General features: G+C 43.5%; 1 long non-coding RNA gene across 1 annotated transcript in view; it reads left to right on the top strand.

Moving 5' to 3' along the window:
* Nucleotides 1-24,562, top strand: part of LOC135001353 (uncharacterized) — a 39,036-nt gene extending 14,474 nt beyond the window's left edge. The window contains exon 3 of the long non-coding RNA XR_010202859.1: nt 23,947-24,562. This is a non-coding gene — a long non-coding RNA (uncharacterized LOC135001353). The remainder of the gene's footprint in view (nt 1-23,946) is intronic.
* The last annotated feature ends 968 nt before the right edge of the window (nt 24,563-25,530 follow it).

Here is a 25,530-nt window from a genome sequence, read left to right as displayed (position 1 = left end):
ACCGGAACCTGGGAGGTTGTATCAGACCCCTAGACATGTAAGTAACATGAGGAATAACCGCCCGAAGGCGTGACCACGACATCTTGAATAAAAGTCAATGATGTTTATTTATGACAAACTCCATGCATCACAGTAGCAGTAAAAGAAACATAAAAATCAGCAGAGAAATAATAATACAGTTCCTGGGTACTACAGGGTGGCAGGGGCCACAGAGCTCTGGTGGTATGAGACAGTTCTTATTATCTGCAAGTTGGAAAGTCCTTACCAGGCTCAACTGTAGCAATGAGGAAAGCCCAGGGTCGTACCAGCTGGTGTTCCAGGGAAAGCTGGACTGCTGTAGGTAAAATGCTGCTGTGGGTACTGGTTAGAACCAGACAGGTGTTGGCACGGAGTGGATACTGGCTGGAACCAGTTAAATAATAAATAAAGCTTGAGAGCGATGCAATATAGATGAAATGTAGAATTTGAGAGCGGAGAAATAATAATACCGGTGGAGAGAGGTAAACTGCAGAAAGGACACCGGCCCTTTAAGAGAAGCTGTACACTGCTGGAAGCAGGTGATTGTTGTAGCTGGAAACAGGTGAGTCCAGAATGGATCGGAGAGTCAGGCTACACCGCAGATGGAATGCTGGTGCGGGTCTCTATAGCAGAAGTCTGGAGACAGGAGCTGGAACCTGGAAGACATTCACAGGAGAGAGACAAACTGGAACAAGGTTTGACAACCAAAGCACTGACGCCTTCCTTGCTCAGGCACAACCTATTTATACCTGCAGCAAGGAAGGCATTGGCTAGGCAATTATGCAAATAATAATACAGACAGCAGATTGGTGAATATGATCAGATGACAGAATCCAAGATGGCTGCGCCCATGCAGACACTTGGAGGGAAGTTTGGTTTGTTATCCATGTGGTCTGGAAAACAGTAATGGCGGCGCCGGCCACCGGAGACAGGAGACGCCAGGCTGACAGGTGCACATCCAACCACGCGGACACAGCGGAGGCCGCGGCTGACGTAATCGCCACTCTGAATGCAGAAGCTCAGGGACGGCGGCGGAGGCCGCGGGAGACGCCATGCCAGATGTATAAGGCGTACTGTGACTGCGTCCAGAGAGACAGGAGAGGATACGGAGATGTGCACATCAGGGTAACAGATGGGATCCGGTCCTGGAGCGCTGAGCCAGCCTTAGGAGGCATCTGATAGGTAAGAAATGGCGTCCAGATACCCGGATCGTGACAGCACCCCCCCCTTTAGGAGTGGCCCCAGGACACTTCTTTGGCTTTTGAGGAAACTTGGAATGGAATCTCCGGACCAAGGCAGGAGCATGGACATCAGAAGCATTGGTCCATGAACGTTCCTCAGGGCCATAACCCTTCCAGTCAATAAGATACTGAAGTTGACCGTAACGGTGACGTGAGTCCAGGATCTTGGCCACTTCATACTCAACGCCTCGTTGAGTTTGGACTTTCGGAGATGGAGGAAGTGAGGAATGAAACCGATTCAAGATTAGCGGTTTCAACAGAGAAACATGGAATGTCTTGGGTATTTTTAAAAAAGGAGGTAACTGGAGTCTGTAAGCAACAGGATTGATGACTTGATCAATTTTAAAAGGACCGATGAAGCGAGGTGCAAACTTCATACTGGGAACTCTCAACCTCAAATTCTTCGTGGATAACCATACCCGATCACCCACCTTGAGAGCAGGAACTGCTCGACGCTTCTTATCCTTAAACTTCTTGTACCTGAACGATGCCTTGAGCAGAGCTGATCGTACGCTCTTCCAGATATTGGCAAACTGATGCAAGGTGATATCCACTGTGGGAACAGAAGTTGCCGGAAGCGGTTGGAACTCAGGGACTTTAGGGTGGAATCCAAAGTTGGTGAAGAATGGTGTTGAAGAAGATGAAGAATGATACTGGTTGTTATGACAGAACTCGGCCCAGGGAAGTAATTGAACCCAGTCATCTTGAGAGGAGGACACATAGATGCGGAGGAAGGACTCCAAGTCCTGATTCACCCTCTCAGTTTGACCATTGGTCTGAGGATGGTAAGCCGTGGAAAACTTTAGCTTGACTTGGAGGACTTGACATAAACTTCGCCAGAATTTGGCTGTGAATTGAACTCCTCGATCTGAGATAATTTCTTCTGGAAGACCGTGGAGTCGGAAGATCTCTTGTATGAATACTTGAGCCAACTTGGAAGCTGACGGAAGACCGGTGAGAGGAATGAAGTGTGCCATCTTGGTGAACCGGTCAACTACCACCCAGATGGTATTAAACTTGTTGCACATGGGCAAATCAGTAATAAAGTCCATCGACAAATGGGTCCATGGTCGACGGGGAACAGATAGTGGAACCAGTTGCCCCGCAGGCGACTGGCGGGATACCTTATGTTGAGCACACTTTGGGCAAGATGCAATAAACTCCAAAACGTCCTTTTTCAGAGTTGGCCACCAATAGGACCTAGAGATAAACTCCAGGGTTTTTTGGATACCTGTATGTCCGGCAAAGCGGGAAGCATGGGCCCAATGCATGAGCTTCTTCCTTAGTGTCGGCTTCACAAAACTTTTCCCTGATGGGGGCGTAGAGTCCATCCCTACCGTGGAGAATGCCAACGGATTTATAATAGGATGCTTGTCTGAAGACTCTGACTCATTTTCTTGCTCCCATGAGCGGGAAAGGGCATCGGCCTTGCGATTCTGAGAGCCCGGACAGAACTGGAGTTTAAAGTCGAACCTGGAAAAGAAAAGTGCCCATCTGGCTTGACGAGGGTTGAGACATTGTGCGCCTTTCAGATATAGAAGATTCTTGTGGTCTGTAAGGATGGTGATTGAATGAGAAGCTCCCTCCAACAGATATCTCCACTCCTCTAGAGCGAGCTTGATGGCTAGCAACTCTTGGTCGCCAATGGCATAGTTGCGTTCCGCTGGGGAGAACTTCCGTGAGAAGAAACTGCAAGGATGTAAATGGCCATCTTTAGCCCTCTGAGATAACACCGCTCCTACTCCAACGGAGGAAGCATCCACCTCTAAGATGAAAGGAGAGTCGATGTCAGGCTGTTTCAGGACAGGCGCAGAGATGAACCTCTGTTTTAAAAGATGAAAAGCTTGCATGGCTTCTTCAGACCACTTGGACGGGTTAGCACCCTTCTTGGTGAAAGCAGTAATAGGCGCCACAATGGTGGAAAAGTCTCGTATAAACTTTCGGTAATAATTGGCGAACCCTAAGAACCTCTGGACCCCTTTGAGGGTTAAGGGTACCGGCCAATTCTGGATTGCTTGTAGTTTCTCAGGATCCATCTCTAGTCCGGAACCGGACACAATGTACCCTAGAAACGGAATGGACTTGACTTCAAAGACGCATTTCTCTAATTTGCAATAGAGATGATTGACACGGAGACGGGACAGAACCTCCTTTACCCAAAAACGATGTTCCTCTAAATTGTTGGCAAAAATGAGGATATCATCTAGATAGACCACGACATGACGGTATAGAATGTCTCTGAAGATCTCATTGACGAAATGCTGGAAGACAGCTGGAGCATTGCTCAATCCGAAGGGCATGATGAGGTACTCATAATGTCCGTCACGGGTGTTAAATGCGGTCTTCCACTCGTCACCCTCACGGATCCGGATGAGATTGTATGCACCTCTCAAGTCCAGCTTTGTAAAGATGGTAGCTCCGCTAACTCTGTCAAAGAGCTCAGTAATCAGGGGTAAAGGATAACGGTTCTTGATGGTAATGTCGTTCAAACCTCTGTAGTCGATGCACGGCCGCAGACCACCATCTTTCTTTTTTACAAAAAAGAAGCCTGCGCCGGCTGGAGAAGAAGAAGGTCGAATGAATCCCTTTGCTAGGTTCTCTTTAATGTATTCCTCCATAGAATGCGTCTCAGGCAGAGACAACGGATAAGTTCGGCCTCGAGGTGAAACCTTCCCTGGAACGAGATCAATCGGGCAGTCCCATTCTCTATGAGGAGGAAGGATATCAGTAGAAGCTTTACTGAACACATCCGTGAAATCTTGATATGGAGGAGGTGGAACATCAGACGACCTGGGGGAGGAAGAACAGACAGGCAACACTTTAAACAAACATGTCTCAGCACAGGAGGAACCCCATGCCAGAATTTGCGTAGTCGTCCAATCAATTGTAGGATTGTGAAGACGGAGCCATGGAAGGCCCAGGACCACAGGATGTGTGGCTCTTGGAATCACTAAAAGTGAAATAAGTTCGGAATGAAGAACTCCCACTCTCAGATGAACTGGTAGAGTCCTTAGAGCAATAACTGTATCAAAAATTTTACTGCCATCCACGGCAGTTAAGGAAAAGGAGGAAGGAAGTCTCTCGGTGGGTAGGGACCACCGTTTAACATAGGCTTCGGTAATAAAGTTCCCAGCTGCTCCAGAATCAAGGAGGGCAATAACGTTCCGATAACGTTGAGCAACTTGAAGCGAGACTGGGAGATTACAATCTTGAGGAGATGGAGAGGAGATCATTACTCCTAGCCGGCCCTCTCCTTGGCGAGCTAGGATTTTGGAGTTTCCCAGACGTTTGGGACAGGCATTAATGGTGTGAGACGGAGCTGCACAATAAAGACAGAGAGACTCAGAGAGACGTCTTCGGCGCTCAGCAGGAGTTAAACGGGAACGGCCAATTTGCATGGGTTCATCTTTGGTTGGTGACAGTTGGCGAGGAGGAGGAGCAGAAGATTTTGGAGCAGATGATCTTCCACGCTCAGTTGCTCTCTCTCTGAAACGTAAGTCAACTTTCGTACAAAGTGAGATTAGCTCATCTAACTTGGAGGTTAAGTCTCTGGTAGCTAACTCATCTTTAATACGCTCGGATAAACCATGCCAGAATGCAGCATACAGGGCCTCGTCGTTCCATGCCAGTTCAGATGCCAGGATCTGGAACTGTATAAGATATTGTCCTACAGTACGTGATCCCTGGCGTAAACGGAGAATCTCAGACGAAGCTGAAGTTACCCGGCCTGGCTCGTCGAAGATGCGCCTGAATGTTGACACGAATGCGGTGTAAGAAGAGAGCAGGGTGTCGGACCTCTCCCATAATGGTGATGCCCAGTCAAGGGCTGAGCCACTGAGAAGAGAGATGATGTAGGCAATTTTTGTACGGTCACTGGGAAAATTGCCAGGTTGTAGCTCAAACTGAATCTCGCACTGGTTGAGAAATCCCCTGCAGAATCTTGGAGATCCGTCAAATTTTGCTGGCGTTGGAAGATGAAGACGTGGAGCAGAAACGGGTAAGGTGGGTGGGGTTATAGTTGGAGTCACTGTGGTTGACGCCCCAGATGCGCCTGATCCACGGAGAGTTGTCTGAATCCCATCCAGCCGAGTAGAGAGATCCTGGAGACAGCGGATGATGTGGCCCTGTGCAGCCTCCTGATGTTCAAGTCGGGCTGCCAGTTCTTGCATCGGCCTGGCTGCTTGATCCTGGTCTCCGGCTGGATTCATTAGGTCAGTGCTTACTGTCACAACTGAGGGCCTGAGCTGACGGGAGGCAGCCTCAGTTGTAGGGGCTGAGATGCACCGGAACCTGGGAGGTTGTATCAGACCCCTGGACATGTAAGTAACATGAGGAATAACCGCCCGAAGGCGTGACCACGACAACTTGAATAAAAGTCAATGATGTTTATTTATGACAAACTCCATGCATCACAGTAGCAGTAAAAGAAACATAAAAATCAGCAGAGAAATAATAATACAGTTCCTGGGTACTACAGGGTGGCAGGGGCCACAGAGCTCTGGTGGTATGAGACAGTTCTTATTATCTGCAAGTTGGAAAGTCCTTACCAGGCTCAACTGTAGCAATGAGGAAAGCCCAGGGTCGTACCAGCTGGTGTTCCAGGGAAAGCTGGACTGCTGTAGGTAAAATGCTGCTGTGGGTACTGGTTAGAACCAGACAGGTGTTGGCACGGAGTGGATACTGGCTGGAACCAGTTAAATAATAAATAAAGCTTGAGAGCGATGCAATATAGATGAAATGTAGAATTTGAGAGCGGAGAAATAATAATACCGGTGGAGAGAGGTAAACTGCAGAAAGGACACCGGCCCTTTAAGAGAAGCTGTACACTGCTGGAAGCTGAGCTGGAAGCAGGTGATTGTTGTAGCTGGAAACAGGTGAGTCCAGAATGGATCGGAGAGTCAGGCTACACCGCAGATGGAATGCTGGTGCGGGTCTCTATAGCAGAAGTCTGGAGACAGGAGCTGGAACCTGGAAGACATTCACAGGAGAGAGACAAACTGGAACAAGGTTTGACAACCAAAGCACTGACGCCTTCCTTGCTCAGGCACAACCTATTTATACCTGCAGCAAGGAAGGCATTGGCTAGGCAATTATGCAAATAATAATAATACAGACAGCAGATTGGTGAATATGATCAGATGACAGAATCCAAGATGGCTGCGCCCATGCAGACACTTGGAGGAAAGTTTGGTTTGTAATCCATGTAGTCTGGAAAACAGTAATGGCGGCGCCGGCCACCGGAGACAGGAGACGCCAGGCTGACAGGTGCACATCCAACCACGCGGACACAGCGGAGGCCGCGGCTGACGTAATCGCCACTCTGAATGCAGAAGCTCAGGGACGGCGGCGGAGGCCGCGGGAGACGCCATGCCAGATGTATAAGGCGTACTGTGACTGCGTCCAGAGAGACAGGAGAGGATACGGAGATGTGCACATCAGGGTAACAGATGGGATCCGGTCCTGGAGCGCTGAGCCAGCCTTAGGAGGCATCTTATAGGTAAGAAATGGCGTCCAGATACCCGGATCGTGACAGCCTGTTTGTGCAAGGGCCTCCAAATTGCCTCTTTTTGCTGCCAGTATACGTACGGACTGTCTGACGTGCCTACTTGGATGCGGTCACTCATATAATCCTCCACCATTCTTTCAATGGTGAGAGAATCATATGCAGTGACAGTAGACGACATGTCCGTAATCGTTGGCAGGTCCTTCAGTCCGGACCAGATGTCAGCATCAGCAGTCGCTCCAGACTGCCCTGCATCACCGCCAGTGGGTGGGCTCGGAATTCTGAGCCTTTTCCTCGCACCCCCAATTGCGGGAGAATGTGAAGGAGGAGCTGTTGACCGATTAAGTTCCACTTGACTTGATAATTTTCTCACCAGCAGGTCTTTAAACCCCTGCAGACTTGTGTCTGCCGGAAAGAGAGATACAACGTAGGTTGAAATCATTCTCCACTGCGCTTGAGACAGGTGCATTCCACCTCCTATATCGTGGTCAGATGTATAGGCTTGAATGGCCTTTTGCTGCTCCTCCAACCTCTGAAGCATATAGAGGGTTGAATTCCACCTCGTTACCACTTCTTGCTTCAGATGATGGCAGGGCAGGTTCAGGCGTTTTTGGTGTTGCTCCAGTCTTCTGTACGTGGTGCCTGTACGCCGAAAGTGTCCCGCAATTCTTCTGGCCACCGACAGCATCTCTTGCACGCCCCTGTCGTTTTTTAAATAATTCTGCACCACCAAATTCAAGGTATGTGCAAAACATGGGACGTGCTGGAATTTGCCCAGATATAATGCACGCACAATATTGCTGGCGTTGTCCGATGCCACAAATCCACAGGAGAGTCCAATTGGGGTAAGCCATTCTGCGATGATCTTCCTCGGTTGCCGTAAGAGGTTTTCAGCTGTGTGCGTATTCTGGAAAGCGGTGATACAAAGCGTAGCCTGCCTAGGAAAGAGTTGGCGTTTGCGAGATGCTGCTACTGGTGCCGCCGCTGCTGTTCTTGCAGCGGGAGTCAATACATCTACCCAGTGGGCTGTCACAGTCATATAGTCCTGAGTCTGCCCTGCTCCACTTGTCCACATGTCCGTGGTTAAGTGGACATTGGGTACAAATGCATTTTTTAGGACACTGGTGAGTCTTTTTCTGAGGTCTGTGTACATTTTCGGTATCGCCTGCCTAGAGAAATTGAACCTAGATGGTATTTGGTAACGGGGACACAGTACCTCAAACAAGTCTATAGTTGGCTCTGCAGTAATGATGGATACCGGAACCACGTTTCTCACCGCCCTGGATGCCAAGGCCTCAGTTATCCGCTTTGCAGCAGGATGACTGCTGTGATATTTCATCTTCCTCGCAAAGGACTGTTGGACAGTCAATTGCTTGGTGGAAGTAGTAAAAGTGGTCTTACGACTTCCCCTCTGGGATGACCATCGACTCCCAGCAGCAACAACAGCAGCGCCAGCAGCAGTAGGCGTTACACGCAAGGATGCATCGGAGGAATCCCAGGCAGGAGAGGACTCGTCAGAATTGCCAGTGACATGGCCTGCAGGACTATTGGCATTCCTGGGGAAGGAGGAAATTGACACTGAGGGAGTTGGTGGGGTGGTTTGCGTGAGCTTGGTTACAAGAGGAAGGGATTTACTGGTCAGTGGACTGCTTCCGCTGTCGCCCGAAGTTTTTGAACTTGTCACTGACTTATGATGAATGCACTGCAGGTGACGTATAAGGCAGGATGTTTCCGAGGTGGTTAACGTCCTTACCCCTACTTATTACAGCTTGACAAAGGCAACACACGGCTTGACACCTGTTGTCCGCATTTCTGTTGAAATACTTCCACACCGAAGAGCTGATTTTTTTGGTATTTTCACCAGGCATGTCAATGGCCATATTCCTCCCACGGACAACAGGTGTCTCCCCGGGTGCCTGACTTAAACAAACCACCTCACCATCAGAATCCTCCTTGTCAATTTCCTCCCCAGCGCCAGCAACACCCATATCCTCCTCATCCTGGTGTACTTCAACACTGACATCTTCAATCTGACTATCAGGAACTGGACTGCGGGTGCTCCTTCCAGCACTTGCAGGGGGCGTGCAAATGGTGGAAGGCACATGCTCTTCACGTCCAGTGTTGGGACGGTCAGGCATCGCAACCGACACAATTGGACTCTCCTTGTGGATTTGTGATTTCGAAGAACGCACAGTTCTTTGCTGTGCTTTTGCCAGCTTAAGTCTTTTCATTTTTCTAGTGAGAGGCTGAGTGCTTCCATCCTCATGTGAAGCTGAATCACTAGCCATGAACATAGGCCAGGGCCTCAGCCGTTCCTTGCCACTCCGTGTGGTAAATGGCATATTGGCAAGTTTATGCTTCTCCGACGACGATTTTAATTTAGATTTTTGAGTCCTTTTTTTACTGATCTTTTGTGTTTTGGATTTTACATGCTCTGTACTATGACATTGGGCATCGGCCTTGGCAGACGACGTTGATGGAATTTCATCGTCTCGGCCATGACTAGTGGCAGCAGCTTCAGCACGAGGTGGAAGTGGATCTTGATCTTTCCCTATTTTTGGAACCTCAACATTTTTGTTCTCCATATTTTAATAGGCACAACTAAAAGGCACCTCAGGTAAACAATGGAGATGGATGAATACTAGTATACTTATGGATGACGAGTGACTGACGACACAGAGGTAGCTACAGCCGTACTGCGTCTGCTAGTATAGAGATGATAATTAATGATATAAAAAAAAATATATATAACTACTGTAGGTATATATAATATAATGACGGACCTGGTGGACACTGTCAGCAGACTCCTAAACTACTAGTATGAAGAAGATAGAAAAAAAACCCCCACCACAGGTAGGTAGGTATACAATTATGGATGAGCACTGACGACACAGAGATAGCCACAGCCGTGGACTACCGTACTGCGTCTGCTAATATAGAGATGATAAAGATGATAGAGATGAAAAAAATATATATATAACACTACTGTAGGTAAATATTTATATAATATAATGAATGACGGACCTGCTGGACACTGTCAGGAGAATGCGTTTATAGTTAGAATAAAAATAAAAAAACACCACAGGAGTGTTTAACTTTTTCAGGCAGACAATATACTGGTGGTCGGTCACTGGCAGCAAAAGTGTGCACTGTACTCCTGCTATAACTGCTCCCCAGTCTCCCCTACAATTAAGCTGTGTGAGCAGTGAGCACTCAGCACAGTCAGATATACATAGATGATATATCATGCAGCACACTGAGGCTGAGCACAGATATGGTATGTATCGTTTTTTTCAGGCAGAGAACGGATTAAAATGAAACTGGTGGTCACACTATCAGCAAAACTCTGCTGCACTGTACTGAGTACTCCTCCTAATGCTCCCCAAAATTAGTAAATCAACTCAAGTGTCTCTAATCTAATCTAAACGGAGAGGACGCCAGCCACGTCCTCTCCCTATCAATCTCAATGCACGTGTGAAAATGGCGGCGACGCGCGGCTCCTTATATAGAATCCGAGTCTCGCGATAGAATCCGAGTCTCGCGAGAATTCGACAGCGGGATGATGACGTTCGGGCGCGCTTGGGTTAACCGAGCAAGGCGGGAAGATCTGAGCCTGCCTCGGACCCGTGTAAAAAGGGTGAAGTTCGGGGGGGTTCGGATTCCGAGGAACCGAACCTGCTCATCTCTACTTAGGACCCTCAGTCTTCTCCACTGCGATGGTTACGCTGAAATCCTCCAGCATACCCTGTAGCTCGTGTAAAAGGTGGCTGCACTGTTCCGACTCCGGTGGGCCTGCCACCAGGAAATCGGCCAGATAATGAGCTATGGCCCTCGACCCAGCGCGTTCCTGCAAACACCATTGTAGAAATGAACTAAATGCCTCGAAGAAAGCGCACGAAATGGCACAACCCATTGGCAGGCATTTGTCCACAAAGAAAACCCCGTCAAAGCTTAACCCCATCAGTCTGAAGCTCTCTGGGTGCAGGGGGAGCAGTCTGAAAGCCGACTCGATGTCTAGCTTCGCCATGAGAGCTCCTTTCCCTTGTGCTCTTACCATCTTGACCGCCTGGTCAAATGATTGATACTGCACTGAGCATTGCTCTTTGTCCAGAGCGTCATTGACTGACCCACCCTCTGGGTAGGACAGGTGCTGAATGAGCCTGAACTTCCCCAGTGCCTTTTTTGGGACCAGTCCCAAAGGTGAAACTATCAAATCCGGTATTGGGGGGACTGTGAATGGCCCCGCCATTCTACATAACTCTAGCTCCCTTTTGATCTTCTCACGCACCACCCCCGGTTGTTCCTTAACGGATTTCAGGTTTCTTATTTTACTTATGAGCGGGACCTCTCTTATTATCGGTATTCTAAAACCCTCCCTAAAGCCGTCCCGCAGCAATTTGGCTTCCTGCTGCTTGGGATACCTGGCTAGCCACCCCAGGATCCTGCTTAGGTTCACTGGGCTAACCGCTTTTCCCAGCCCCTGCTGCCGCGGGTAGCTTTCTTGGGTGATTAGCCCTTTTCCTATTGCAATCCTTTGCGGCAGGGCTTGCATTGCAAAAAGAACACGCGTGCTTGAACTTGCAATGCATGCGGGTGCACTGTGATTCGTTAAACGCCCTACATTTAAGGTCATGCTTCTGCGTGCTAGGCCTCCCCGCCCCGGCTGCATGTGCCGGTGTGGCCTTCTCGCCTAAACCGCTGGCTAATGCCTTGAGCCAAGCAACAAAGTCCCTAACTCCGAAGTCAATGGGCTTACCGCCCTCCGCCTTCGCTCTGAACCTCTCGTCGTACCTCAGCCAGACTGATCCCCCTTGCTCCTTGTACACGGAGTATATAAAATCCGTATATTTTAGCATGCTCATCGCTACCTCGGGGTACGCTTCTATGTAACAGCCGGAGTAGGCGAACATTCCGCTCAGCCAGTTCTCAATAGTCTTGTAGCTATCGGCTTGTGTACCCCCTTTTGGTTTTGCCTTTTCCTTGTCGCTCAGGCCTTTCTCTGTCAATGAGCATATATCTTTCAAAGCCCCTTTTTCAATCTCCTTTCTGGTTTGCTTTGGCAGGTGGCCTGCCACTGAACTGAACTCACAACCCACTGCGGTCCCTGTCTGCAAAAATTTCTTAGCTGTGTCCTGCTGCACCTGCCCCATCCGCTCCCTAACCGCGTCTGTCCCAGGGGTAAGACCTTTCTTTCTCTTACAAGTCGCTCTGGCTAACTTTAGCTGCTCCCTCAACACTCTGCATGATTCGTCCTCATCCGAATCCGTTGAGCTGTCCCCCTGCTCCCTCCCCTGACCTGCTCCGCCATTACCAACCACCCCCGTGAACTTAACTATAACATTACTAACATTCTGCGAGATATCTGGAGACACGATAACATTGCACAAACTGTTCATATCAACATTGGTCTCACCCTTCCCGTGTGAGGATTCCCCTCCAGCTACGCTGGGACTTGCTGTCGGTGCTGCTGCCGCTGGACCGTCCGCGCTGGTCATCGCGCAGGATGCTGCCTTCGGTGTGGTAGCCACTTGGACCTGATAGAGTCAGTTTTCTACCTTTTAACACAAGCTATTTACTAATACCTTCAAGCCGTAATGGCCGCTAAACCACATGCACGTGCTACGCACTCCGCACGCTATTTGCGTACAAAGACCTCGCACGTGGTACACAAGTTACGTACACACGCTGCGCTGAGTGTACGGAATACACACAGCGAGCGTACACACAGATAATAACCTTATAAACCTTAAACACAGACTATGATTATACTGTAAGTCTTAGTATTGAGATACTGTAATGATCTACCACTGGTTAACCTGGATATTTAAGCAAGCTGTTTGAGTGATTGAGATACTCAGAAACCCTTTATACTAGCTAGAGAAACACAGACACCTTGCTGAGGTTCCAACACCTTTACTAACGAGATTTAGCTATGTAAAAAGGGAAAATACAGTTAACAGCTTATACACTACAGCACTAACATAAAACACCTAAACAGAATAACTGGACATAAATATACAATAGCGTCTTAATCCTGAACAATAACAGTGAGAGAGAGAGAGAGTATGGCAAATACAGACAGAGAATAAGATGGTCACAGAGAAAAACTTACACACGTGGGAATGAATCGCCTGCGCTATCTGGAAACCAGCTCTAAGTTAATCAATGATGAAAACCTTTGTAGAGAGTAGTGAGTGAGCTAGCCCAGGCTGGCTGCTTTTATACACAAAGTACAGTACACTACAAAGGGCCCTACAATCTTATTGTTCATTGGACACAGGAATCTGTCTTCGCATTATAACCAAAGGTCATAGGTTTGTTTGAACAGGTGGGCTGTGACTATTTCAAACTGCTCAGGTGGGAGGTATCCTCTGGATTCCCCCTGCATGTGTAATTAAACTGCAAATATTGTAAATGTCCATAAACTTCTTTTAAACATAACTATACGCTGGAGCGACCGATCTCTTCCTAACCAACACTGGAATGTTTCTAATACAATACTCTTCGGTTAGGTACTAAACACCACCGCTCAGACCCTGTCTGGCCCTTCGTATCATGCAAAGAGGAATTCCTTTGTCCATGAACCAGTTACACTAAACATACTTACAGATATTATTAAAGGGAATATTACCTACAAAACATGCTATGTGGGTTAAATATACTATAAACGAATCGCCCGCTACAAGCTCATAAACTCTACCGTAAATACACATATACCGTGCGTATTCGCCGGAGCGAGCGTACGCAATTTGCGGACATGTGCACGTACAGCAGACTATATGCACAAGCAGCGAGCATGTGCATGGGGTTAATATATGGCAATGTGAAGCATGATATTTTTCGACTTTGACAGTCCACCCTTTGGCAGTCACCAATAACTGCCACTTCCTAAACAATTCAAACAGAAAAATATATGTCATCACTTAAATACCTTTTTATGATTGGGTAAAGGGAGGAGAGGAGAAGGTGGGAAAGATATGACCTAGTGAGATAGTAAAGCATTTGTGTATGAATCCATGTCTGAGGGGTCATGTATCATCGTGCCGTACGTGTTCTAAATCAAGCTTCGAGGTATTACGAAGTATACATTTGAATCCTTCTTATCCCGTATTAAGGGTTTGTGGATGGGCTGTCAAACTCTACCGAGCTCTTATCGGCTTTTGGTTGCAACAAATGGGGTACACATTAGTTGATACATGAGGGGGAGAGTATGTGGATGCTAATATGTGAGAATCACCTGTCGACTATGTGGGATACTACCTGGGGGTTGTAGAGATGAAAATAAGAAACAATCATTATAAATGCAGTCATAAAACTATGTGAGTTTTAATAGACAGTCGCCGATTGGGGTCTTGTTGATGTCTTGTCTTGATGTACATGTTGTCTGATGTCTCTCAGTGCTTTTGCTGTAAGTGGCGAACAAAAGCTGTTCCAGTGTCCATAAAATTACAGTCTCTAAAGTATTGGGTTTCCCGTAGATAGTTAAAGTCACTAAAAGTATTGGGTGTCTGTGACACAGTTCATCAATGGTCTGCATAAAGAGGTTGTCAAATTCTTCTTCCAAGCGGATGTCTTTGTACCTTGGAGGAAAACAAAGGAGAAACGGGTGAAAGAAACGGACCGTGGAATCACATTTTCATCACAACATTGTCTCAATCGTTGGGTCATAAATCAAATTAGTTGTTGTTATTACAGTGTCCTCGCTCCTCAGACTCATTACTCTGATATTACGTTTACATTTTGTGAGAGTCCGTACGCATCTAAATATCAGACCAAACAATATAACGACTCCCAGGATACACAAGAGAAATTTCCCTACATCCATGATACCTTGGGCCCGTTCTCCTAAACCAGAGAACCAATTTCGTGGGTTCAACCATGACACCCAACTGGTCAGCTCATTACCCACAGCAGCGAGTGTAAGATTGTGCTTCCTTCGGAACTCCCACTTTAATTGCAAAATGTCATCCATCTTTTGGTCTATGACCTCGGCCGGGGCCTCAGTGCTGTTGGTAATATACGTGCAGCACTTAATACCACATTGAGTTGCTAGGGTAACACAATACCCGCCTGTCACTGCTGTGAGGTAATTGAGAACCATTCTATGCTGAACCAGCTCTGTTTTGTAGGCTTGTAACTCTCTCCCAGTATACCTGAACGTGTCGTCATACATTTCAGTGATATTGTCTATCAGATTCGCAAGTGCAAGTGCGTTTATATACCTAAAGTTTATCACTCCTCTGGCGGTACGAGTGACAGCTAACGCGAGTAGGAATTGAATCCCGGTGGATTCATGGATCAGATCAGAGGCCGGATGCTCTGTCCTCTCTATCAGGTGTCGTTTAACGATGTGCTCGTAATGAGTGTGAGTATAAGGAGCTTGGGCACCGCGGTGAATGTTTTTCATATTGTTATGGGATACAGTCATTACTTCAGGCAGTACTTTTCCAATGTAACACAATCCCTCTGAGTTTGGGGCAAGGAACCTATACGCCTTTCTCCCACATATGAAATATGAATCATCGGGGAGAACATATGGGACGGAGTATGACCTAACCATGTTACAAACTTTCCATGTGAAATCTCCTAACCCTAATTCTCCCATCTGTCTAGTACACATATCCGATTGTATGATATGTGCACAGTATCCTAATTATACTTCTCCAACTCGCATGGTCCTACTTCCTAGAGTATACCTATACCGGAAATATTTTCCACTGTTGACTATGTGGCGTATAAGCTCTGTATCTATGGGCATTCTGTCGGCTCTGTGTGAAAAGGTCATGGTTTGATTACTCCATGACACTTCCCAATTTCCCGGCTTTCAGGGATTGGAAATGTTAAAGCGTACTAAGGACCTATCCACATGATCTTGGTGGAGCTTCAAACTAGGAGGACTAGAGATATTAAACCTCTTGTCCACCGGCCTCCCACCACTTAACTCAAGTACCTCTCCTGTTGTTAAAGGAAATGGTACTAATCCTGATTTGCTATGATCTTGAGGTACTTGAGTGCACACCCAACAGTCTGTCTGGTTTAACACTTTACCCACTAAGGAGTGATAGTCACTCAATGGATGGCGGTCCATGTGGATATTAAAACTGGACTGACATTTCTTGATGCACCCATCAATGTCTATTAATAACATGGCTACTGGATCGTTTTCTGGTACTCGCCTTTACTCGGTGATTGTGTTGCTCTTGGAAATCTATGTCTCCATCCTGGTCATCAGATTCCATTCTAGATCCTTTCTCGACCTCACTGGTACTCTCACCGAAACAGACTGCTCTGGTCAACATCAGGGTCAACAGGAAAACACGGACTGCAGTCTCTTGGGGCGAGTCCATCTTACAGGAGGAGAAAGAGAAATTTGTAATGGGGGTACAGAAAATAATTGAGGGGAAAGAAAAATGTTACGATGTCTTCTAGTCTTGTTGTTCTTCTTGTTCTGTCGTCATCTAAACGGTGCTGTCTCTCAGTCTTCCAAATGAACATTCCGGTGATGCAATATTCTTTCCGACTCAGCGATCTTTCTGTAAGGAGCAAAAAATCTTGCATTACCATTTGTCTAACTGATGTGTGACATACCATCTGTAAAGCATGAGAACATGAAGGAAAAAAAACTAAAGAGAGAGAGAGAACAGTATATATATGTACATAAGACACAACATAAAAAAAACATTGTCAGAGCTTCATCAACAGGCTGTCACATCAACATACAGCCCATGCAAGAAATACCACTGTTTATATAGGCGCTCAAAATGAACCGGATGAACTCAATAATTCATTTGTTGTTTGCAAATAGTTTCCAGAAAGGATGGTCTACTATGGGTAGACAAACGAGCATAGAAAGCGGATCTTTTACCGATCATGTTCTTTTCATCATGATGATGTTAAGCTCCGTAGATCACATGTGAAACATAAATGGAAAGACTCCACATAGTGTAACACAATTTTTATTACTATAAAATCCTTTAAAAACAATTCAGTGAAATAGCACAGAGGGGAATAAAGGTGGACTCTCACCAGAAATGATGGTCTACACACAAGGCAGACTAAAATCGCATAAGTGTAAATCACAGGTGTCCCTGGACAGATGTTCCACACCACAGAGAGTACAAACGATATTCCCCTTTCCTCCTGACCAACGCGTTTCGATACCACCCAGGGTATCTTTTTCAAGGTATAAGGAGGTCAGTATACCGGTACCAATATTTATACCCCTGATAATTAGGGGAGGGATTTGTATCTAAAGCCTAATGCCAGACATGGAGTTCCTAACCGACTAAAGTCCTATACAAAATATATGAAAAGAGAAATTAATCCAGTCCGTTTCTTCCAAACGTCTATGCTTGTGTAGCGGTAGTTAATTTCCGGCTTCCCGCTCGTGTTCACCGGAAGTTGTCGCCCCGTTTGCGTTTCATATCATAGCACTTCCGCTTTCATTTGCGGTCCAGCTGACGTCACTTCCGGTGACGTGTTTCCTCCTTCCATGTTACTTCCTATTATATCGTAGCGGCGGCCATCTTATAGGTTTGAAATTGGCGATATCATATAGCAGCATCATGGTGGAGGCCATCTTATTGGTTTGTTGCTATCATTGTTATATAGAGCAGCAGCATCATGAGATTAAAACATAAAAAAATATTATTAGTACATGAATCGATAAAAATCCAATTAAACAACTTAGCTTACACTGTTCCAAAATAAAAAGGTCGATCTAAAAGGACATTCGTAATAAAAAGAGACTGAGAGGAGGAAAGTAGAGTAAGATAAGAAACAAAAAATTAAAATAAAAATAAAAATAAAAAGGCAATCCATCAGAGAAACCATTTGGTCTCAAAATCTTTATTGAGGCCATTTGGTATTAAAGTTTTATATTTAAAAATCATCTCCATTTCAGTGCGAGCTAATATCGACATTGAATCTTGATGTCTGATATTTTTATTTACTTTTTTGATACCATAAAAATTTAAAATATGTGCTGTATCACACTGATGTACTTCCTTAAAATGGAGTGATAAGGCATGTGTTTCTATGCCTTTACGGATATTTCGTAGGTGTTCGCCAATCCTAATCTTTAATGGGCGACTTGTTCTACCTATATAAAATTTATTACACCTGCATTCAATTCCATATATAACATTTGCTGAATGACAGGTAATAAAATCTCTGATGGAATGTTTCTTATTATTTATAATTATATCCACCTTTTTGTTTCCAAAGCTATTTGGAATGGTCCTACATCCTACACACATCCCACAACGATGAAAGCCCTCTGTTAAATTGATACCTTTTTTAGGAGACCCCGGGTGTAAGCTTTTAACTAATTTATTTTTTAAGTTTGGGGCTCTTCTAAATATACATACAGGTTCTTTCGGTAGATCTTGTCCTATTACAGGGTCTTGTTGTAATAGAGACCAATGTTTATTTAAGATCTTCTTAATCGATAGGTGTTGGGATGAAAAGTTAGTTGTAAAAGCCCATTTAAAATTGTCTTCATTATTCAATTCTTTCCTTTTTCTATTCTTTTGAATGATATCTTCTCTTTTTAATTTCTTTACTTTAGTGAGGGCTTCGGAAACTTCCTCTTGTGCGTACCCACTAGCTAAAAATTGACCACTCATTTCATCAGCTTGGGATATAAACACATTCTCCTCTGTACAGTTTTTCTTTAATCTCTGAAATTGGCCATAAGGTATTGTCCTAAACCAATTATCGTGGTGACAACTTTGTCTTTCCAAATATGTTCTCGAATCTGTAGGTTTTACATAATTTTTGGTTTTTATCATTCCTCCCTCAATATATATAGTCAAATCTAAAAAGTTTATCTCTTGAGTACTAATGTTAAAAGTGAGACCTATGTTTCTATCGTTAGTGTTGAGAAGGGTACAAAACATATTCAACATTTCTCTATCTCCCTTCCAAATAAATAAGATATCATCAATATATCTATACCATGACACCAGGTTCGCCCCATATGGGTTGCCGGACCACACTTGCTTTTGTTCCCAGCAACCCATAAAGATGTTGGCATAACTTGGGGCGAACCTGGTGCCCATGGCTGTTCCGCGTTTTTGTAAAAAGAATTGATCTTTAAAAATGAAAAAATTATTGTGTAGGATGAAATGTATACCCTCTAAAAGACATTCTTGTAAATCTTCACTAAGTGTGGATACACTGAGAGTATGTTTCACTGCATCTATTCCATGGTTATGATCTATATTGGTGTACAGAGAATTGACATCCGCTGTCACCAATATAAAATCCTCCTGCCATTGAATGCCTTCTAAGATACGTAATATGTCCCCCGTATCTTTCAGATGGGATGGATTCTCGAGTACCAATGGTTGCAGATAATAGTCAATTAGTTGCGACAAATTAGCTGTAATGGACCCAATTCCCGAAATTATCGGTCTTCCGGGGGGTTTACTTGCATCTTTGTGCACTTTAGGAAGAACATAGATAGTCAGAATAACCGGTTCCTCTATTATAAGGAATTTACTTTCTTTATCTGATAATACACCCTTTTTATTGTATTTATCTACGAATTCTTTAAATGATATCATTGTTTTTTTAGTGGGGTCTCCCCTAAGTCTTCTGTAAGTATTTTTATCCTCCAATTGTCGGTAGACTTCGGATTCATAATCTTTCCTGTCTAGAAGGACGACACCCCCCCCCTTATTGGAGGGTTTGATGACAAGTTCTTTATTTGATGTTAAACTCTTTATAGCGTCTCTTTCTATTTTAGACAGATTAGGTTTTATTTTTTCTGTGTGGAGTTTATCTATATCCTCCTTTACTAAAGCCCCAAATGACTCTATAAAGCATCCTTTCAGGTAAGAAGGAAAAAAGGATGACTTTGGTTTAAATGGAGTTTTTTCATTAATCAACTCCTCTACTTCTGTTTCATCTGATTTTAACTTAAAGAATTTTTTTAGGGTTAATTTTCTCATAAATTTTTGTAAGTCTACAAAAACATCAAATTGATTTAATTTGGTGGAGGGGGCATATTTTAGCCCTTTCTCTAACAATGATCTTTCACCTTCTAATAGGATATGAGAACTTAGGTTGAATATCTTAACTTTACTTTTTGTGATATTCAATTTATCCATTTGTCCTTTTTTATACCGCTGTTGTTTTCTATATTTTTTCCTTTTTTTCTTGTACTCTTTTTTGGATCCTCCTCTAGTACCCCTATGTTTTTTCTTTATCTCATATTTCGTGTTCTCCTCCCTCTCTCTAAAAAAGGTGTGGAGAGATCATCTGAGTTTAATATTGCATAACGGTTACTATTTTCATAAATAGGTCCCCATTCCTCCCTACTCCTTCTATTATAATGATTCCAATCATTATGTGGTTCCTGAATGTACGATCTTATTGGGCCCCTTTGAACTTTATTTGGTCCCTGTCTATTCCATTGTCTCCATTCTGGTGTGTAATTGTTTACTTCTATTTCATCTCTATTCCCATAACTTAATCTATTTTTTCTAATTTGATTCCTTCTATTTCCCCATGCTCTATTTGGTCTGTTTGTATTAGTAGTTCTATGGGGAGAGGTGATTTTATTACCTTCATTTTCTCTATTGTCTACCTGTCTACTTAGTAGCCTTCTATTCCGTTTATGTTGGAACTCTGGTTTTCTGGGAGAGACTGTTTCCTGATAGTCTTCTGCATCTTTTTTATCTCTTATAAATTTTTTGGTTTTCCTTTGAATGAGATTAATCTCCAACTTATTTAATTTCTCTATAATTCTCTTTTCTCTCTCAATGAAATCTGCTGAATTTATGATGGGAGTGACTAATCCCTTTAATTCATTGATTTCATTGTCTAATTTATTTAAATCTTTCTTTCGTTCTACCACAATTAATTTGATTAATCTTGTGGAACATTCATGCAAAATCAGGTTCCAATTTTCAGTAAAATGACTGCTTGCTGTGGTGAAACTGTGCTGTGGTGAAACTGGCCACCTTATTTATCTTTAACCCTTTAGATACTTTTCCAATGTGGTTATCTCCCACCACAGTTTATGTTCTTTAATGAGTGTATTTTCTAATTTGACCATGACACCGTCAAAATCTTCATCAATTAAATCGATGTCTATCGGCACATCAGAAAATAGGGAATCTAGTTTTTGTACTCTTTCTTCCCGTAATTTAAACATCCTTAGCTGCTGACCCAAACCTCCAAAACTTGGTGAAAAACTAATACAAAATAAAACAGAGTGTTGAGAAGGTAAATCTGCGCTTAAGATGCAAAGCAGCCCACAGCCAGTGGAAAAGGTATCACCAAACCTTAAACATACAGCCCATGCAAGAAATACCACTGTTTATATAGGCGCTCAAAATGAACCGGATGAACTCAATAATTCATTTGTTGTTTGCAAATAGTTTCCAGAAAGGATGGTCTACTATGGGTAGACAAACGAGCATAGAAAGCGGATCTTTTACCGATCATGTTCTTTTCATCATGATGATGTTAAGCTCCGTAGATCACATGTGAAACATAAATGGAAAGACTCCACATAGTGTAACACAATTTTTATTACTATAAAATCCTTTAAAAACAATTCAGTGAAATAGCACAGAGGGGAATAAAGGTGGACTCTCACCAGAAATGATGGTCTACACACAAGGCAGACTAAAATCGCATAAGTGTAAATCACAGGCGTCCCTGGACAGATGTTCCACACCACAGAGAGTACAAACGATATTCCCCATTCCTCCTGACCAACGCGTTTCGATACCACCCAGGGTATCTTTTTCAAGGTATAAGGAGGTCAGTATACCGGTACCAATATTTATACCCCTGATAATTAGGGGAGGGATTTGTATCTAAAGCCTAATGCCAGACATGGAGTTCCTAACCGACTAATTATTAATTATTAATTAATGAAAAAACTCCATTTAAACCAAAGTCATCCTTTTTTCCTTCTTACCTGAAAGGATGCTTTATAGAGTCATTTGGGGCTTTAGTAAAGGAGGATATAGATAAACTCCACACAGAAAAAATAAAACCTAATCTGTCTAAAATAGAAAGAGACGCTATAAAGAGTTTAACATCAAATAAAGAACTTGTCATCAAACCCTCCGATAAGGGGGGGGGGTGTCGTCCTTCTAGACAGGAAAGATTATGAATCCGAAGTCTACCGACAATTGGAGGATAAAAATACTTACAGAAGACTTAGGGGAGACCCCACTAAAAAAACAATGATATCATTTAAAGAATTCGTAGATAAATACAATAAAAAGGGTGTATTATCAGATAAAGAAAGTAAATTCCTTATAATAGAGGAACCGGTTATTCCGACTATCTATGTTCTTCCTAAAGTGCACAAAGATGCAAGTAAACCCCCCGGAAGACCGATAATTTCGGGAATTGGGTCCATTACAGCTAATTTGTCGCAACTAATTGACTATTATCTGCAACCATTGGTACTCGAGAATCCATCCCATCTGAAAGATACGGGGGACATATTACGTATCTTAGAAGGCATTCAATGGCAGGAGGATTTTATATTGGTGACAGCGGATGTCAATTCTCTGTACACCAATATAGATCATAACCATGGAATAGATGCAGTGAAACATACTCTCAGTGTATCCACACTTAGTGAAGATTTACAAGAATGTCTTTTAGAGGGTATACATTTCATCCTACACAATAATTTTTTCATTTTTAAAGATCAATTCTTTTTACAAAAACGCGGAACAGCCATGGGCACCAGGTTCGCCCCAAGTTATGCCAACATCTTTATGGGTTGCTGGGAACAAAAGCAAGTGTGGTCCGGCAACCCATATGGGGCGAACCTGGTGTCATGGTATAGATATATTGATGATATCTTATTTATTTGGAAGGGAGATAGAGAAATGTTGAATATGTTTTGTACCCTTCTCAACACTAACGATAGAAACATAGGTCTCACTTTTAACATTAGTACTCAAGAGATAAACTTTTTAGATTTGACTATATATATTGAGGGAGGAATGATAAAAACCAAAAATTATGTAAAACCTACAGATTCGAGAACATATTTGGAAAGACAAAGTTGTCACCACGATAATTGGCTTAGGACAATACCTTATGGCCAATTTCAGAGATTAAAGAAAAACTGTACAGAGGAGAATGTGTTTATATCCCAAGCTGATGAAATGAGTGGTCAATTTTTAGCTAGTGGGTACGCACAAGAGGAAGTTTCCGAAGCCCTCACTAAAGTAAAGAAATTAAAAAGAGAAGATATCATTCAAAAGAATAGAAAAAGGAAAGAATTGAATAATGAAGACAATTTTAAATGGGCTTTTACAACTAACTTTTCATCCCAACACCTATCGATTAAGAAGATCTTAAATAAACATTGGTCTCTATTACAACAAGACCCTGTAATAGGACAAGATCTACCGAAAGAACCTGTATGTATATTTAGAAGAGCCCCAAACTTAAAAAATAAATTAGTTAAAAGCTTACACCCGGGGTCTCCTAAAAAAGGTATCAATTTAACAGAGGGCTTTCATCGTTGTGGGATGTGTGTAGGATGTAGGACCATTCCAAATAGCTTTGGAAACAAAAAGGTGGATATAATTATAAATAATAAGAAACATTCCATCAGAGATTTTATTACCTGTCATTCAGCAAATGTTATATATGGAATTGAATGCAGGTGTAATAAATTTTATATAGGTAGAACAAGTCGCCCATTAAAGATTAGGATTGGCGAACACCTACGAAATATCCGTAAAGGCATAGAAACACATGCCTTATCACTCCATTTTAAGGAAGTACATCAGTGTGATACAGCACATATTTTAAATTTTTATGGTATCAAAAAAGTAAATAAAAATATCAGACATCAAGATTCAATGTCGATATTAGCTCGCACTGAAATGGAGATGATTTTTAAATATAAAACTTTAATACCAAATGGCCTCAATAAAGATTTTGAGACCAAATGGTTTCTCTGATGGATTGCCTTTTTATTTTTATTTTTATTTTAATTTTTTGTTTCTTATCTTACTCTACTTTCCTCCTCTCAGTCTCTTTTTATTACGAATGTCCTTTTAGATCGACCTTTTTATTTTGGAACAGTGTAAGCTAAGTTGTTTAATTGGATTTTTATCGATTCATGTACTAATAATATTTTTTTATGTTTTAATCTCATGATGCTGCTGCTCTATATAACAATGATAGCAACAAACCAATAAGATGGCCTCCACCATGATGCTGCTATATGATATCGCCAATTTCAAACCTATAAGATGGCCGCCGCTACGATATAATAGGAAGTAACATGGAAGGAGGAAACACGTCACCGGAAGTGACGTCAGCTGGACCGCAAATGAAAGCGGAAGTGCTATGATATGAAACGCAAACGGGGCGACAACTTCCGGTGAACACGAGCGGGAAGCCGGAAATTAACTACCGCTACACAAGCATAGACGTTTGGAAGAAACGGACTGGATTAATTTCTCTTTTCATATATTTTGTATAGGACTTTAGTCGGTTAGGAACTCCATGTCTGGCATTAGGCTTTAGATACAAATCCCTCCCCTAATTATCAGGGGTATAAATATTGGTACCGGTATACTGACCTCCTTATACCTTGAAAAAGATACCCTGGGTGGTATCGAAACGCGTTGGTCAGGAGGAAAGGGGAATATCGTTTGTACTCTCTGTGGTGTGGAACATCTGTCCAGGGACGCCTGTGATTTACACTTATGCGATTTTAGTCTGCCTTGTGTGTAGACCATCATTTCTGGTGAGAGTCCACCTTTATTCCCCTCTGTGCTATTTCACTGAATTGTTTTTAAAGGATTTTATAGTAATAAAAATTGTGTTACACTATGTGGAGTCTTTCCATTTATGTTTCACATGTGATCTACGGAGCTTAACATCATCATGATGAAAAGAACATGATCGGTAAAAGATCCGCTTTCTATGCTCGTTTGTCTACCCATAGTAGACCATCCTTTCTGGAAACTATTTGCAAACAACAAATGAATTATTGAGTTCATCCGGTTCATTTTGAGCGCCTATATAAACAGTGGTATTTCTTGCATGGGCTGTATGTTTAAGGTTTGGTGATACCTTTTCCACTGGCTGTGGGCTGCTTTGCATCCTAAGCGCAGATTTACCTTCTCAACACTCTGTTTTATTATGTCACATCAACATGTCCACCAGTATCTCTGCATAATCTCTCCCCCCCCCCCCCCCACCAGTATTTCCCCTCTCCACCCTTTGTGTCTGGCCAAACACAACGATGCTGGTAAGACATACTGGGGTTAGGTAGACTTCTGCAAAGACCAAGTAGCCATGTGATGTTTGAGTTCTGCCGATGAAAGTTACAGATGAGAAGAAAACATTCTAAGATAAATTACAAAGTTTTACCCGGCCGTTCCTGTGTGTCACAACTGAGGGCCTGAGCTGACGGGAGGCAGCCTCAGTTGTAGGGGCTGAGATGTAACGGAACCTGGGAGGTTGTATCAGACCCCTAGACATGTAAGTAACATGTAGAATAACTGCCCGAAGGCGTGACTACGACAACCAGGATAAAAGTCAATGATGTTTATTATGACAAACTCCGTAACACAGCAGCAAATAAGAAAACATAAAAGTCAGCAGGGAAATAATACAGTTCCTGGGTACTATAGGGTGGCAGGGACCACAGGGCTCTGGTAATATGAGATAGTTGTAATAATCTTCTAGGTGGAAAGTCCTTACCAGGCCCGACTGTAGCAATGGAAATAGCCCAGGATCGTACCAGCTGGTGTTCCA

Source organism: Pseudophryne corroboree, unplaced genomic scaffold (genome assembly GCF_028390025.1).
Source record: "Pseudophryne corroboree isolate aPseCor3 unplaced genomic scaffold, aPseCor3.hap2 scaffold_1640, whole genome shotgun sequence".
NCBI lineage: Eukaryota > Metazoa > Chordata > Amphibia > Anura > Myobatrachidae > Pseudophryne > Pseudophryne corroboree.
The sequence above is the reverse complement of the archived record's forward strand: the minus strand, read 5'-3'. Positions and strand labels throughout refer to the sequence as shown.